This window comes from Triturus cristatus, chromosome 6 (assembly GCF_964204655.1).
Source record: "Triturus cristatus chromosome 6, aTriCri1.1, whole genome shotgun sequence".
Lineage (NCBI taxonomy): Eukaryota > Metazoa > Chordata > Amphibia > Caudata > Salamandridae > Triturus > Triturus cristatus.
In genome coordinates, this window is record NC_140589.1 from 1,621,297,193 (window position 1) to 1,621,315,369 (window position 18,177).

The 18,177-nt window shown below is 40.4% G+C and overlaps 1 protein-coding gene across 1 annotated transcript in view; it reads left to right on the plus strand.

Annotated features, from left to right (window-relative positions):
- Window positions 1–18,177, plus strand: part of SRBD1 (S1 RNA binding domain 1) — a 721,551-nt gene that overhangs the window by 87,563 nt on the left and 615,811 nt on the right. The window lies entirely within an intron of this gene.

Here is an 18,177-nt window from a genome sequence, read left to right on the forward strand (position 1 = left end):
GGGTCAGGAACTCTCTACCCTGCCCCCTTTTCACGTTCGCCACCTTCCTTTTCCACTCTCGCACTGAAAACAAACAAAATGGCGGCCGACACTTCCTGATTTCGACCAATTCGAACGTTGACTGACATGTAACAACCAATCAGAATTACGCTCGCGCATGTTAGGGTGCGCGCACGGTGCGCGGCTATAGGTATGTATGTGCTTTTAACTGCAATTTTCTCAGGAACTACTGAACAGATTGCCTCCATATATGCAAAAGGCACATCCCTGACCTGAGGACTACCTCTCTGCCAAATTTCAAGTAATTCTGTTCAGCCGTTCGGGCTGTACCTTCGACTAAAGGTCCTATGGGAAAATGCATAGGGGAAAACGCGTTTTGGGACCCCCCTTTTTTCTCTGCCCCCGCTTGACGAATCCCCCCGAGACTTTCAGGGTAGGAGCTGAGCGGAGCACCCCATTAGTTTTGAAAATTTCGCAAAGATTCGTCAACCGGCGCCTAAGTTATTCAAAATAGAATTTTGAGATTTCCTATGGAAACACGGTCCTAACTATAACTATCTACTGGCGACCGCCAGTAGATTATATATATATATATATATATATATATATATATATATATATATATATCTTAATATGGTGGAGTGGTGTCTCCACAACAATGTGTTTCTTTTTGATGGCTTGGTATTCCGGCAGCTGCGTGGTGTTGCGATGGGGACATGCTTCTCCCCCAGCTATGCCTTTCTCCACGTAGACTGGTGGGAGGAGCATGTCCTCAGAGCTCAACACGGCAGCAGCTACTCTGAACACATTGTTGAGTGGTGGAGATTTATTGACAATGTCTTTGTGATTTGGAGGGGGAGTGCATCACAGGCCCAGCAGTTCGTTAATCAAATCAACGATAATGAGCTGAATTTAAAATTCACTGCTCACATTGACCCTTGCTCCACCAATCTTTTTGATGTCCAGGTATTTATTGAAGAAGGTAAAATTGAGACACGTCTTTTCTGGAAAATTACAGCTGGTAATTCTGTGCTCCATGCACTTAGTTTCCATCCCCGTCACACCATTGACAGTATCCTATATGGGGAGTTTCTCCGTATTCGGAGATCCTGCAGCACAGAATGGGATCTGAAGCAACATCTAACTGAGGCCAAACAACGATTCATTGAAAGAGGTTATAAACCTAACATATTAGAGAAAGCTCTTTTGAAAGTGAGTAGAACCAAGATTAGGCAGACCTCTGAAAGTAATACGAGAGGAGACATTGATGATAGTCGGGGTAGTGATAATGCCTGTATAGAGGAAAGTGACAAAACCATGAGAATGATCACCACTTACAGTAGGCAAGCGAAAAGGATAATGGCTATTATAAACCAGCACTGGCCTATTGTCTTAACAGACACCACTTTAAGGCATATATTACCAGCCAAACCCACTGTCACGTTTCATAAGGCTTTTTCCATGCACAATGAGCTAGTGCGCACCAGCCCAGAAGTCTGCAAGACAGCTAGCTGGTTAGCACCAAAGAGGGGTTTTTATAAGTGCAACACATGTAGGGCATGTAAATTTGGAATAAATGTCAAGTCATACAAAACTGCTTTCTCCAACGATACCATAGAATTAACTGGGCACTTCACTTGTAGAACTGACCATGCAGTCTATGTGTTGAAATGCTGTTGTGATATGTGTTACGTTGGTAGCACCAAATTAACCGTACATGTTCGCATACTGCAACAATTACGAGCCATTGTCAACTCGGATCCATCCTATCCAGTGGCCAGACATTTTAGATCTGTACATGACAATAATCTTAAATGTCTTCAATACAATACCATAGACTCTGTGCAGGCCAACCCCAGAGGAGGGAATCGGGCGAAGCAGTTGCGTAAACTGGAATCCAAGTATAATATGCTTCTGGACACCAAGGCACCCTCAGGCCACAATACAGGGGAGGACCTTTACAATTACCTTTAATGTCCTTATTAATGATAAGTTGTCTGAATTTAACACAGGGTTTGTTTTCAGCTAAGGGTCACATGATGTGACCTAGAGTCGTTTGTCACCTGCATCATTATGAAGAGCGGTGAGATGCTTTTATTCCATCTAGGTACAAATAGGCTTTACTAACAGTTCTAGGTATAGACTAGATCCATTTTTATTTTCACATTAGGGTGTAGGATTCTGGTTGATCTCACTTATTTCATCACATTAGTATTCACGGGAGATTTATATCAATCATGAATGAGTATTGGGAAGATAATATATGTATAGGGTCTCAACCAAACCCTTTATGAGTACGGTGATTTTTAGGTGATTTTATTTCTCAAAAAACATTCGAATTTTAGGAGATTTAAAGTAACTATATTGGAAGTACACTAACATGGGTTCCTATTCCGCCCGTTTCAGGTCATAATTGTTTTGTTCTGTTTTTTTAGCATTATCCTGTTACCTTTAGGCTCTTTATATGTGATGTACTAATATTATTAGGGGTAGAACAACGTTTTATGCATAGTGTCCGTTTTCAACAAAAGTTTGCACTAAGCATTAAAAAGTACTGTAAGATTTGCGTATTTGCACAGCTATTTTTAGAACTTTGCACTATGCAATATTGGGTACTGTAGTATTAACGTATTTGCACAGCTATACTGTTCAAAGCATTTTGCACATAATTATGAAATACCACAGTACTGTACAAATTGTGTATTTGCACATATACAAGATGCTGCTGAAAGTTGCAAAAACTTTTTTGTAATACTAGCGGATTTGCACATAATTTCATTTTAGTACTGTATCATCAGCGTATTTGCACATTCAAATTGAATATAACGGGACAGTTGAGCCTATGCTTACTAAAAATGACTTATGAGGTTTGGCATCATGAACTACCATGGCAACCTTTTTACATTTGTGGTGTGTATAATCCCCTCCAAAAGGTGCTTTCACATCATCTAATTTACTCAGAATGTGGGGTTCCAGTGTGACATTAATGTTATGTTTTTCTAAAAAATCTCCAACACGATTATTGATGTTAATTATTTGTTTAAAATTTTATCTGATTCATGTACTCTTTGTATATCGCCACGTACTTATTTAAGTATGTCTTCCTTTTTCATGATTACGTCATCATCATGTGAGGCAACTGTTGGTTTTAAATAACCGTAAGAGACGCAGTGTGATCATGTGATCAAGGCCATTGTTTGGCCGAAACGCGTCATGGGCAGCACAAGCACAGAATAAACTTCAAAATTTTGGCACAGCTTACTATTGGAGTCTGTTGTAAATGTTGACGCTTTCATATGCGTTGGATGCGTGTTTGCTGATATATATATATGTTCACTGAAAAAACCATAGGTTTCAGGGGCGTTATAGTTAGCTGGACATTTCCCTTGTATAAAACCCTAGAAATTCCCCTGTTATAGTTAGTTCAGCTAACTATAACTCGCGCCCCCGCAATGCACTGCTGATGACGTCACATATTACATCACTCATGACATGGTCAGTGACATCACTGATGACATCACTGATGACGTCATCGATGTGACAAATTAGTGCACCTTCTCACAACCTAATATAACCTTAGATACACCGACTCAAAATTTCAAACGGCCATTTTGACAACCATAGATACTCCAATACCAATAACTACACACCCACTCATTGACTTTTAGGTCTACATACATGTCCACTCACTCACCTGTACAGTCACTCATACTTACAGTCACTCTGTGCATTTATACAGCTATATAGACACTCACACACCGCCAATCATCCACTGAGGTACTGACACAACTAGTCAGTCATGCAAATAATTAATCACAGTCCAATTTACTCACCTATACAGTTAAACACACTTGTTCACTTACTCATAAAAATACTAACAAATTCTGTGTCTTCCTGCAGAAAAACAAACAGCACATAACACAGATATCCTTGCACTATGGTGCATTCAGCTACTCCCAAAATCACACACTCTCACATATAGATAGTTATATACTCATACACACATATACACTGCGTTTCACATATGTAGTTACTGACACATGTACAACTGAGATATACATTCAATCACTAACACACCCTTACATACAGTCACCCAACCATACAGTCCATCACAGATGCACTCTTAAAACCATGCACCCACTGAATCACCCACTCCCACATCTAGTCACAGAGTCACACACACCCTACCCACACAAACACTCAGGCACCCATACAGATACTCAGACAACCAATCAATAACCCATATAGACACTCGTATAGCTATTCACAAAACCATGCAGCCACTTATACACCAACACACAGACACATACAGACATACACAGTTTAGTCACTAGTCTGCAGTAAGATACATTTAATGACTCACTTATAGAGTCAGTTACGCACCTAGAAAATCATCCATTCACACACTTGTACACCCACTTATTATTCAACAGGCCTTTCCCTATATATATTAAACATATTAAAACTGTTCAGAAACACATACTCAATGGATGATGTCATCAGTGATGTCATCAGTGATGTCATCAGTGATGTCACTGACCATGTCATGAGTGATGTAATATGTGACGTCATCAGCAGTGCATTGCGGGGGCGCGAGTTATAGTTAGCTGAACTAACTATAACAGGGGAATTTCTAGGGTTTTGTACGAGGAAAATGTCCAGCTAACTATAACGTGCATGAAACCTATGGTTTTTTCAGTGAATTTCAAAGGTTTTTTAAATGCTAATTCCTATATGTAATTTATCTCTAAAGATATCATGAAAAGCATTCTTTTTTAAAAGTAGGGTGCACATTAGTTTTGTGGAAAAGCATCTTTGTGATTGGTTAAGAAAAAGCAGTTTCAACGTAGAGTACATATCGTAGGATAAAATTTGCTCAGCTCAACCACACCCGCTACTTGCATTTGGAAGGCACTGTTCGAACTTAAAACAATCGTGAACTTTTAACCTGCACGTGTTGTAGAATGTTCTAGAAAGTGTGTTGATAGAATACGTTGCACTTCTGATTTCTATGTGTTGTTGAATATTAAAAAAACAGTTCATATGGAAAATTAAAAAGAAACCAATAGAGAAGTTTTGAAACCTAAAAGAATCAAGGAACTATTCTAATTTATTCTTTACATGTATTTTTGTGTGGAGCAACAAAATTATAGACACAACAGCACCAGGAAGAGGAAGAAGCAGGGAGTGGGGGGAGGGGGGAGATGGGCAGAATGGCACACATGCACAATTAAGTACAACACACATATAGACTAACAATGGCCAAAATGAAACACACCAACAAGGAGCACAAGTCACACAACCCGCCAACATCACACCACTGAACGAGCATAGAAGTGAAAACCACGCTGCATTCATACAGGATGTGTACAAAGGCCAGTCATTGATGTTGTGGGATGTCTGCGACCGTGGTCATCATGGATGAGATGCCCAGCATGTGGCACATGGTCGAGTTCACTGTGTGTTATGTTGCCAAACGGCTGCTCCTCCCTCCCACGAGCCCCCACACTTTTGTACGGTGCGCTGTTGTATCTTGTGCACTCGTACGGCACACCATTGTAATGCCTATTTGCGCATGTCCTGCTACATTCCAACTACACCATCACAGTGCCGTTTGGAGGTGGTGCATGCCACTTTACAACATCCACTGCTGCGGCTCTTGTAGCAGGCCACACCAGAACACAGAGACACACTTACCGCACTTCCTGTACACGGACATGTCCGAGACACCCCGTTCCCCTTGCCGGATAGGCACACCCCTGCACTGACCTGTGAACCCCAGACCAGCACACGCCAGTTGTTCATGCAGGAGGATGCGTGCGTAGCTACACGTCCAGGCTCACTGTCAACGCTGAGGTGACAGCACACTGTGATGTTGCAGGGCTCGTGCCTATCATGCTAAGACAATGACCACAGGGACATACTTGCTAAGATGTTAGTTTGGGGGGCATTGGCGGTCCTGGAGTTGTTGAGATGAGTCTTCTGGCCCTCATGGGTATCCCTGTATCATGCTCATTGACTCTATGGCACCTGTGGGTGTTCTGGTGTGGCTCTTGCCTGTGTTCCCTTTCATGGTGCAGGTAGTTGTCCTGCTTAACACCAGCAGAAAGCAGGTGTAAAATCCCTGGTGCTAACGTGTCTTATTGCCGGAATTTGTTTCGCATTGCAATTGGTGTGAAAGTTGTGATGTTATGTTTTTCATGTGCAGAACAATATACGAACTGAGCGGTGTATCTCGTCAAGATCCAGCACCTGACGCACTATTCCCAATCAATATAAATACAATGAGATTTCTTAATAGATTTTGTGTGTACACTGTAAGTGCAGCCAATAACTCAGTGCAAATCAATACAGGATTTTAGTATTTAGAATAAATCGGAAAGGTGCACCTCGTGTCTTTTTGCACAAGAACGGCTAGTCTCCATTTCATTATCAGCACTTTAACGGAAGTGAAGTTGAGATAAATCTAACACACTATTCAGAAGTTGGTGCAAACTGCAGATATCACCAGTATTCCAGCGAAAAGTGCCCCAAAATTTAACACCATGGTGGACTCCATCAAATTACAGTAATAAGAACAAGAAAGAGTCACACAGCAGTTAAGAGAACAACAAAAAACGTTATAAATGTTTTTCAAACTTAATTTTTTATAATCATAAATATGTAAACGATAAGCTATTTTCAAACTTAATTTTTTTATTAACATATATATGAATGATAAACTAATAAACAAAATGTATCAACAATAATAAAAAACAACAAGGCGGAACACTCCTGTGGGGACCATGGATGTCGACGACAGACCTGGAAAATCAGAAAGATTGTTAAAAAAAAAACAACATGCTATTCTCAACAAAATACCTCAAGAAACAAATCACAGATATATAAAATGCATACAGCTAATACAATTTTATAAGTTTAACTTACAAAAACTGTAAATGTTGCCGCTTTAAAATATTTACTGAATCTGAGGAACATTTTTTGCAGAAGCCCACATTTTTCTTCAGTGGTGAGGAAATTTTTTACTTTTCCCAAGGGGCAAACAAAGACCAATGCCACCTTGGTCACGTGCAATATTTGCAAAAGAGTTCTGTCACGAGGGGATCCTAACAAGAAATACTCGTATGGCACGGCAAGTATGATGAAACACCTAAGGACCCTTCATCCGAACAATCTTGCACAAGAAGAGTGCAAACCGATGAGAAACACTCCTATTCTGTATCTGTAAAAAAGAATCACAAATAAATGTATATTAATAACTTTCAAAATGATACTATTCCATTACTGTACAAACACATTTTATATAAATACTGACTAAGAAACTATGTCCCTGAACCACAAGTGTGACGATGGTTAAAACACTACATGCATAGTGCATACTACTTTGAAGCAGTTCATGCCTTAAAGCCTACCTCACTAAAACTTTACATGCTAACTGACTAAATGATTACAGTACTATAAGGAGAGACACTGGGTGAGTGACAGGGTGTTTGCTAGAAGAGTATGAATACTAACTAGGGAATTGAAGGTGTGAAACACAACTGTGTAGGTGATTAGAGGACTGCATCCATACTGCATAGGCATTTAAAGCAGTCCATGTGCTAGGGCCTGGCTCACTGCATGACTACTTGGGTACTGACTGAATGATTACAGTACAGCAAGGAGAGTGCCTAGGTGAATTTATAAGTGCTAGGCTTTTCGTACAGGGAATGGATTAGTACTTGGTACTGAATGGGTCACTAGAGGAGTGCAAAGGCAGTGACAAGATGTTTGCTGGACTGTATGGATACTGACTAGGAAATTGAAAGTGTGAAAGACAAGTGTCTAGGTGGTTAGATGACTGCATGCATAGTGGATAGGGGTTTGAAGCAGTCCATGTGCTAAGGCCTGGCTCAGTGCATGAATACTTAGGCACTGACTGAATGATTAGAGTACTGCAAAGATAGTATCTTGGTGAATTTATAAGTGTTTGAGTTTTCGCACAGTGAATGGATTAGTACATGATGCTGAATGGGTCACTAGAAGACTGCAAAGGGAGTGACAGGGTGTTTCCTGGAAGTGTATGGATACTGACTAGGGAATTGAAGGTGTGAAAGACAATTGTGTAGGTGGTTAGAGGACTGCATGCATAGTGGATAGGGGTTTGAAGCAGTCCACATACTAAGGCCTGGGTCACTGGATGAGTACTTGGGCACTGACTGAATGATTAGAGTACTGCAAGGAGAGTGCCTGGGTGAATTTATTAGGGTTTGGCGCAGTGAATGGATTAGTACATGATGCTGAATGGGTCACTAGAGGAGTGTAACGGGAGTGACAGGGTGTTTGCTGGAAGTGAATGGATACTGACTGGGGAATTGAAGGTGTGAAAGACAAGTGTGTAGGTGGTTAGAGGACTGCATGCATAGTGGATAGGGGTTTGAAGAAGTCCATGTGCTAAGACCTGCCTCAGTGCATGAATACTTAGGCAGTGACTGAATCATTAGAGTACTGGAAAGAGAGTGTCTTGGTGAATTTATTAGTGTTTGGGTTTTGGCACAGTGAATGGATTAGTACATGCTGTTGAATGGGTCTCTAGAGGACTGCAAAGGAAGTGACAGGGTGTTTCCTGGAAGTGTATGGATACTGACTAGGGAATTGAAGGTGTAAAAGACAAGTGTATAGTATGTTAGAACACTACATGCATACTGCATAGACATTTGAAGCAATCTATTTGGTACGTTGAAACTGACTAAATAATCAGACTACTTCTAGGACAGTGCTTAGGTAAAACTTTTAAATTTTCAGTTCTGCCACAGTGAACAGAATAGTACATGGTACTGCACGTGTCAAACCCTGACTCATTTTATCAATGCATATGCAAAGACTAGCTTCTAATGCTACTAAAACTTGACAACATGACAGGTTTTAAAAGAGTTATCTGCTAAAAAATACACGATGTTACCAAATTCTTCTCTCACAGTGCTTCCCAAATGCACACAGACTCACAGTGTGATTCTAGACAACAACCACTATACCTAGGAGTTTACCAAAAATCATTCACTACTGTGGAAGCGGTAAGGGAACTGCACACAATCTTCATATTTCAGGACTGCACTTTTGTGTCAAAGCCTGACTCATTTAATCAAAGCATAAGCAAAGACTGGCTTCTAATGCTACTAAAACATGACAACATGACCGGTTTTAAAACAGTTATCTGTCAGCAAAATCTCTGCACTGTGCACCTCTCAGCAAAAACAAAGAATGGAAAAGTTTCCCTTTCATTTTCCACACATATACATGTAAACATCAAATCACAATCCATCACACATAAACTCAAAAGCAAACACACATTTCTTTTGGTTAAACATTTCAACCCTTCCCCCAATCTGCCTTCTGCCTGTTACCATAGAAACAGGTCATGGAACACTGCACTAAGCACACAGGTCAGAAGTTCAGCACACAATGTTCCTACACAAGAGAGGAAGTGTGCTTCACTTTTCAACATATCCGCTAATCATATATAATGTTCCTTACAATCTGTTTTTGTTAACCAATAAGAATCATACCTTTAAAAGACAGAAATATACACCCAACCTTTCAGTGTACAAAGTAGTCATACAACCAATGATTTCTTGTCTTTTTTTAAAAAAATCCGTGGATCCGCGTACCCAACGCGATAGGATGCACGCACTGTGCGCGCATTTCGTCGTTTAAAAAAAAAAAAGGGGGGCCCCAGGGGCACCTTCTGGGACCCCCTAAGCACCTCTAGAGGGTCAGAGTATTTCCACTCTGCCCCCTTTATATGTTTTACACACTTATTCCCCTTGCATCTTCAGCCTCGCTTCTACCGAGGCAGAAAATGGCCACCAACAGTTCCTGGTTTCGAATGTAGAGAGACACTCGACAGCCAATTAGCATTCAGCGCGCGATCGGGAGGGGTGTGCTCTCCGTTCGGGGATGGTGCGCGTACGGTGCGTGTACGGTCCGCAGATCCTCCGCGGCCATAGATATTTATGTACTTTTAACTCTAATTTTCTCAGGAACTGCTGAACAGATTCACAGCATTTATGCAAAGGGCACGAGTCTGAACTGAGGACTACCTCTTTGCCAAATTTGGTGTCATTCCGTTCAGCGGTTCGGGCTGTCGCTGAAACAACAGATCCTATAGGAAATTGCATGGGGAAAACGCGTTTTGGGACCCCCTTTTTTCTCGGCCTCCGCTTGACGAATCACCACAAAACTTTCAGGGTAGGAGCGGAGCGGAGCTGGCCAAAAGTTTGGGAAATTTTGCGAGGATTCGTCAACCGGTGCCAGACTTATTGGGAATAGAATGTTGCGGATTTCCTACGGAAAATAGGTCCTAACTATAACTGGCTACTGGCGACCGTTAGGGACAAACAAGACTACGACAGAGGTCAAATCTACACCTTTGCGAAGAAGTTTGATACAATAAGACGCAATAAACAAGCTCAAGCAAACAAACCAAATATGGAAGTGCATTCCGAACAAAGCAGCCTACACAGCTCAGAAGTGGATACCGATCTAGATGATGAAGGTACAACGTTGACCACAGTACCAACAATAATTGAAGAGTTTGATTTTTTTATGCGAAGAACGCAGATTCAACTTGCGACCAAGGCCACCAATACAGACGCAAAGACCACCAAGAGGAAGAGGCAGAGGACAGCGAGGAGGAATTGGGCACCCTGTCGGAAGAGGGCAGCAAAGGCAAGAGAAGAAGAGGAACGATCAACATCAATAAAAGCCAATGAGGCAATAATCAACTTGACACAAGTATCCCAAACCGACGAAGAAAAATAAATTTTACAATTGGGTTTAACATTCTGCCCTGAATCAAACCTGAACTATGTCCAAACTAGAATAGATCTCTTCAGATTTATTAGAACATTAAAGTTGAGAAAACATTTCCTTGTAAATCCTGTGCAGAGAAATATACCTACCACAAATCAATCTACAAGTGAAGCGAGTGGATTACAAGTTGAGGACTTCGACTTGATGATGGAACTTAAATCAATGGATACAACACAAACAAATGAAACAAATGCAGCAATTATGGCAGAGGAAGAAAATCTATCTATTGCGCAAGGACCATCAACTGATTTTAGACCAACTTCACGGTTTATTCCCATGTCAGCAAGAGATGGAATTGATATTTTTTGTGACCTGGTTACGAATGAATTGAAGAAATTAAGTTGCCAAATAAATGCAAAGAATTCCATCAATAAAAACGCAAAGCACAAAGAATATCAAGCTTTATTGAAAAAACTGTCTGAGAGTGAGAACTGTATTGTACGCAATGCGGACAAGGGAGGCAACATAGTTCTGTGTAACAAACAGAAATATCTCACGGAGGCCTATAAACAACTTAATGACAGAAAATCTTATGTAAGGGTAGATGAGAAAGCTATGCGGGCCAGTAATGATCTTTATAACATTCAATTGCAGAATTGGTTCGATCAGGGTTTACTGAGTCATGATGAATTTAAATTTTTTAAAATTGACCATCCAATAACAGCAGTATTTTACCTGATTCCCAAGGTCCATAAGGATATTTTAGAGCCACCAGGACGTCCAATTATCTCTGCAATAGGAAGCGCTCTAGAAAACACATCAAAGTATGTAGACTCCTTCATCAATCCCCTTGTCCAAACTTTACCCTCATACATCCAAGATACGGGGGATTTTTTGAGGGGCATTTATGATCTGCCATGGGAGGATGATTATCTCTTAATAACAATAGATGTGTCAACTCTCTACACGAGTATACGTCATACTGACGGGATAAAAGCTGTTAGATACTTTCTGGGAACAAGACCAATCACAATGTGGGCACATACCCAAATGCTCTTGACAATGATCGAACAATGTTTGACAAATAACTACTTCATATTCAATAATGAATTGTTCCAACAGGTGTGCGGTACTGCGATGGGCACCTGCTTTGCCCCCAGCTATGTTAATTTGCATATGGGCTGGTGGGAGGAGCAGGTGGTCAGGTTGCAGTACCAGCAACAATGGGAAAACAACATCCTTCACTGGAGTCGTTTTATTTATGACCTATTTGTAGTGTGGAAAGGCTCAGAGGAGGAGGCAAAATCATTTATTAATGATTTACTAAATAATGACCTCAATTTAAAATTTACAAGTGAAATAAGTAAAACTGAAGTAAACTTTTTGGACTTAACAGTGTACATCGAGAATAGAAAGGTAGAAACTAAACTGTACAGAAAACCCACCTCTAGTAACACCATCTTACATGCCAAAAGTTTTCACCCGGTAAATCTTAAAAGGAGTATTCCTTATGGTGAATGCTTGCGCACAAAACGTAACTGCAGCAATGAGCAGGAAATAACAAGAGAATTGGCAGTAGTAAAAGAGAGATTCAAAAAAAGAGGGTATCCAGATGAATGGATAGACAGTGCTATTTTCAAAGTTGACAATAGAAAGAGAGAGGATATTCTGTTTTGAGAAAAAAGCACTAGATCAAGGAAGGAAGAAGACCTTGAACCAACCAGGGAGATGCATTACCACGTACAATGCACAGCATACTAAACTAAGAGGAATTTTAAACAAACACTGGCATGTGATTAGAAATGACCCAATCCTTGGTAAATCTGTTTCCCGCAGGCCGCTTATCACATTCCGTAAAGCAAGATCTTTTAAACAGACACTGGTCAGGAATACTCTAAAAAACACCCCAACCGAAAACAACTTGGTTAACTAAAAGACAAGGATTCATAAAGTGCACCAAATGCAAAGCATGTACACATGGTGTAAATACAGAAGTGCACAAACCAGGTTTAAGCGAGAGAACAAAAAAGATAAAAGGAAAATATTCGTGTAAAACGGACATTGCGGTCTATGTACTTCAATGCCCTTGTGGTTTGCGGTACGTAGGCAGTACAATCCTAGAAGTACATAAAAGAATCCTTCAACACTTGAGAGCAATAAAAAACGGTGACAGGTCATATCCTGTCGCTCGACATTTCGAAAGATTCCAAAAAAAAAGGGTTGAGGGACTAACATACTATGTGATTGATGCCATAGAAAAAAATCCAAGGGGAGGTAACGGAGAAAAGCAATTGAGGAGGTTGGAGTCACGTTATATAATTGAATTCAATTCAAAACAGCCAGATGGTTTGAACATTGAAGAGGATTTGTACACGCATCTTTAGTATCTAGTTCGTATGATTTACTTGTTTATGAAATGTTTTTAATTATGCAATTTTTGAGACTCGGTTTTCACATGTATCAATGCACTGTATTGGCAACCGCCCTACCAGAGCTAGAATGATTAGTGCTATCAGAAAGCCCACTGGGGCTCCACTGTGTGTTTTTTAATAACAGTAATAATATTCAATGAAGGTAATGATAATGCCCAATAATTGAGGTCTTAATTTTGTAACCATTCATGACCATGATTATGAGTGCTTGCCAACAACATGATCTAGTATTGTATTGGCATTTGCCCACTAGGGCTCATTTGTTATGTTTCATTTGAGTAGACCCACTCGGGTCTCACTGTCGTCATATCCTCTTAGAATATCTTTATTGAAGATATAAGAGTGAGTAACTAATTGAAACACTCACTTAATCTTTCAGGTCTTTAATCTGTCAACTTGAAACTACAATAATTGACCTTGATTATAAGCGCTTTTTATTGCCTGCCATTAGCATATGATTTTCGCACTATGTGAAAACTACGAGTCTGTCTTCACACACACTGCATTTGTAGTTTAAAAAATCATGTGTGCAGTAAGTTAAATAGCCGCCAATAATGTATCTCTACGTCAGTGAACAAGGGTGCTACGCACTCGAAACGCTTTTGGCGAGCGGCTGATTGAGGAATAAAGGAATTTGCAGAAAAACCACACAAGGCTTCGTTTTTCTTCCAACAATACTGGGGAAGACTTCAAAAATAATATATATATATATATATATATATTAGATAGTTATGACCGTGTTTCCATAGGAAATCTCAAAATTCTATTTTGAGTAACTTTGGCGCCGGTTCAAAACTAATGGGGCGCTCAGCTCCTACCCTGAAAGTCTCGGGGGGATTCGTCAAGCGGGGGCCGAGAAAAAAGGGGGGTCCCAAAACGCATTTTCCCATAGGACCTTTAGTCAAAGGTACAGCCCGAACGGCTGAACAGAATTACTTGAAATTTGGCAGAGAGGTAGTCCTCAGGTCAGGGATGTGCCTTTTGCATATATGGAGTCAATCTGTTCAGTAGTTCCTGAGAAAATTGCAGTTAAAAGCACATACATATCTATAGCCGTGCAACGTGCGCGCACCGTGTGCGCACCCTAACGTGCGCGAGCGTAATTCTGATTGGTTGTTACATGTCAGTCAACGTTCGAATCGGTCGAAATCAGGAAGTGTCGGCCGCCATTTTGTTTGTTTTCATTGCGAGAGTGGAAAAAGAAGGTGGCGAACGTGAAAAGGGGGCAGGGTAGAGAGTTCCTGACCCCCTAGCCTTTGTCAGGGGGTCCCTGAAGCACCCCGAAGGCAGAAAAAAACATTTAAATTTTTTTTTTTTAAATCGCGGCGGTGCGCGCACCGTGAAAAACCATAAAAAAAGATTTTAAAAAATTTAATACGTAGTTTATTGAAAAATAAATATATAAAAAAAATAATACATACATACATAACTTAGCATTTTAAAAAACTTACAAATTCACTGAAAAAACCATAGGTTTCACACACGTTATAGTTAGGAATTAGCATTTAAAAAACCTTTCAAATTCAATTAAAAAAACCATAGGTTTCACATATGTTATAGTTAGGTGGATATTTCACTCGTAAAAAACCAATGAAATTCCCCCGTTATAGTTAGTTCAGATAACTATAACTCGCGCGACCGCCACTCTATCACAAGGATGATGTCATTAGTGATATCAAGAGTGATGCCACTGACCATGTCATGAGTGATGTAATATGTGACGTCATGAGCAGAGGATTGCGGGCGCGCGAGTTATAGTTATCTGAACTAACTATAATGGGGGAATTTCAGTGGTTTTTTACGAGTGAAATATCCGCCTAACTATAACATGTGTGAAACCTATGTTTTTTTAAGTGAATATATATATATGTATGTGTGTGTATATATATATATATGTGTGTGTGTGTATATATATACATATATATATATATGTGTGTTTTTTCTTTTGCCAATAACTTAAGACACAGCTACAGCCCCGAATTGCTGCATGGAATTACACCAAATTTGACAAAAAGGTAGCTGTTGGTCCAGAAAGCACCCTTTTTGTTAAATGGTGTAAATCCATTTCGGAGTTATTTAAAGGTTTTTCAGATAAAAAACGAGGGGGGTGCCAAGCCCCTCTCTCCTGGGGCTTATTATGTCCCAGGGACCACCACCTTCCCTCAGCTGCTTTTTGTAAAAAGTGCGGAGGTGACCCATATTGGCCTCCCCCATTGCCCAGTGGACCCCCACTTCCCCAACGCTTACTGTTGACAAAATGTGCAAAATCCTGTGGACCCCTCCACCTTCCCCGTGCGCCCCCGGAGCCATAGATGGCCCTGGGACCTTTACACCCTAGGGCTGGCTCCTGCTATGTCCCTGGGTGCCCTCCCACGGGACTTACCTGTTTGCTATGGCTTTGTGGGAGCTTTACAGTTACCGCCAAGCCATAGCAAACTGTGCTCTGCTTTGAGCAAGCAGAAGCAGTTGCCTTCAGGCTCTCCCTGCGGTCCCCAACAAAGTGGGTGCCCTGGGTGGGACGAGGGCACCCACAAGTGAGGCTGGGCTTTGGGGGATGGGTTGTATGAGTAGCTTTATTGGTGAGTGAATTGTTGAGTGAGTGGCTGTACAAGTGAGTGGGTGTGTGAGTGGCCCTATGGAGGAGTGAGTGGGTGTGGGAGTATGAGTCTGTGAATGTGGTAGGTGAGTGGTTGTGTGAGTGGGCATACGAGAGGTTGTATGGGGGTTGTGAGTGGGTGTGTGGTTCTGTGGCTGATGACATCAGTGATGTAATTTGAGATAGCATGAGTGATGTTATCAGTGATGTCACTGACTAACATGAGTGATGTAATGTGTGAGGTCACAAGCAGTGCATTGCAGGGACTCGAGTCATAGTTAACTCAGCTAACTATAATAGCTGAATTTCTCTGGTTTTGTATGAGTAAAATCTTGAGCCTTTCTCGATTTCCTTCCTTTTTGGAACAGTGTCTCCCCTTTTGAGTGATATAGATGAGTAAAATCTAACCCTAACTATAACGTCCCTGTAACCTTTGTTATTTTGGTGAATATATATATATATAAAATACTATAAAAAGCTATTAAATACTTTTTAGACTTAAGACCCATTGAATCCTACAAACATAACAATATGCTGTTAGAATGTATTGATTGGTGCCTCAACAAAAATGTCTTCCTATTTGGCACAGATGTGTATAAACAGCTGCGCGGTGTGGCTATGGGATCCTGCTTCTCTCCCAGCTACGCCTGTTTAATGGTAGGCTGGTGGGAGGAGCAGGTCCTTCGTGGGACCCACGCAATACTGTACAACCAACATGTCAAGTTTTGGTACAGATATATCGATGATGTTTTTGTGGTGTGGCAAGGAAGTGTAAACAATGCACAAACATTTGTGAATACCATCAATGACAATAAGGTCAATCTTAAATTTACATCCAGCATTGACACAGAAAAAATTGAATTCCTAGATGTTGAAGTCATCATTAAAAATGAACAGATGGCTACGACATTACACAGAAAAGCCACGGCAGGTAATTCTACTCTACATGCCTCTAGCAAGCACCCTAAACATTTAATAAGAAGCATTCCATTTGGAGAGTTACTTCGCATTAAGAGAATCTGTTGCCAAGAACAAGGTTTAGAGAAATGCAAAAATGAAGCCATTATAAGATTTAGAGAAAGAGGCTATGATGAGACTGTTCTCCAAGAAGCACAGGCTAAAGTCAAATTAAAAAATAGAGAAGAACTTATTGAACCTATAAGTGACATTGCCCAAACAACTCAAAATGATGATTCTGAGCCTAGACTGATTATTACCTATAATCAACAAGAGAGAAAAATTAAATCAATTCTCAAGCGTAACTGGCCCATAATCCTCACAGATGCGGTACTGGTACCACAGTTGTCAAATAACCCTACAATCACATTTAGGAAAGGCAGATCTATGAGAACACAGCTGGTTAAAAATAGTCCAGAGATCTGCCACAACAAAATGTGGCTGCAACCACAACAGGGATTTTTCAAATGCTCGAGTTGTAGAGCCTGCAAGTTTAGGATTAACACTACTAGTTATGTTAACCCATTCAATGCCAGACCAAAGATGATTACAGGCCACTACAATTGTAAAACCGAGTTTGCTGTATATGTCCTGGCTTGCACCTGTGGGCTAAGATATGTGGGCAGCACGAAACTGCAGGTGCACATCAGGATATTGCAGCATATCCGGGCAATTGTCAACAATGATGATGCTTACTCAGTTGCCAGGCACTTTAAACAATTTCCCAACAATAATTTGAGTTGCTTAAGCTATTTTGTAATTAGCTCAACATCAAAACCCCGCAGAGGTGGCAACAGAGAACGATCTTTACGCCAATCCGAATCACGGTTCATTATTGAGCTAGACAGCAAACATCCGAATGGTCTGAATAACACAGAAGACCTTCACAACTTTTTATAATTTTTTATAACCTGGTAAACTGGACTTATATAAAGTTTCTAAATAATGCCTAGACAATGACAATTTTAATCGCTCGTATACTGATCACTATGCAATCTAGTTAGCTTCCCCTGGGTAAGAAGCAACACGAACAACATAATATTTAAATCAACTAGAGAAAAAAACATGAAGTAATAATGTTTCTTTCAGTTCACCACCAGCTGCTATTCCCCCTCATTTTCTCTTTTCATTTTTCTTTTACATTTACAGTCATGCACCTGAACGTTACGCACTTATGCATTAGCACTTTGTAATTAATGAAGGTAGCACTTAGCTCTTTAATCATAACACACTATCATACTAATAGAGTCAGGACAATCAATAAAGATAAGTAGTGAGACATTTATGCACTTTACGTCAATCTAAGAGGTAGTAACCAGTTGAATAACCAATCAATCACAGAAATTCTTTGCACTCAATTATAGTCTACAAGTTTTTCAAGCATTTATGCAATAATAGGCA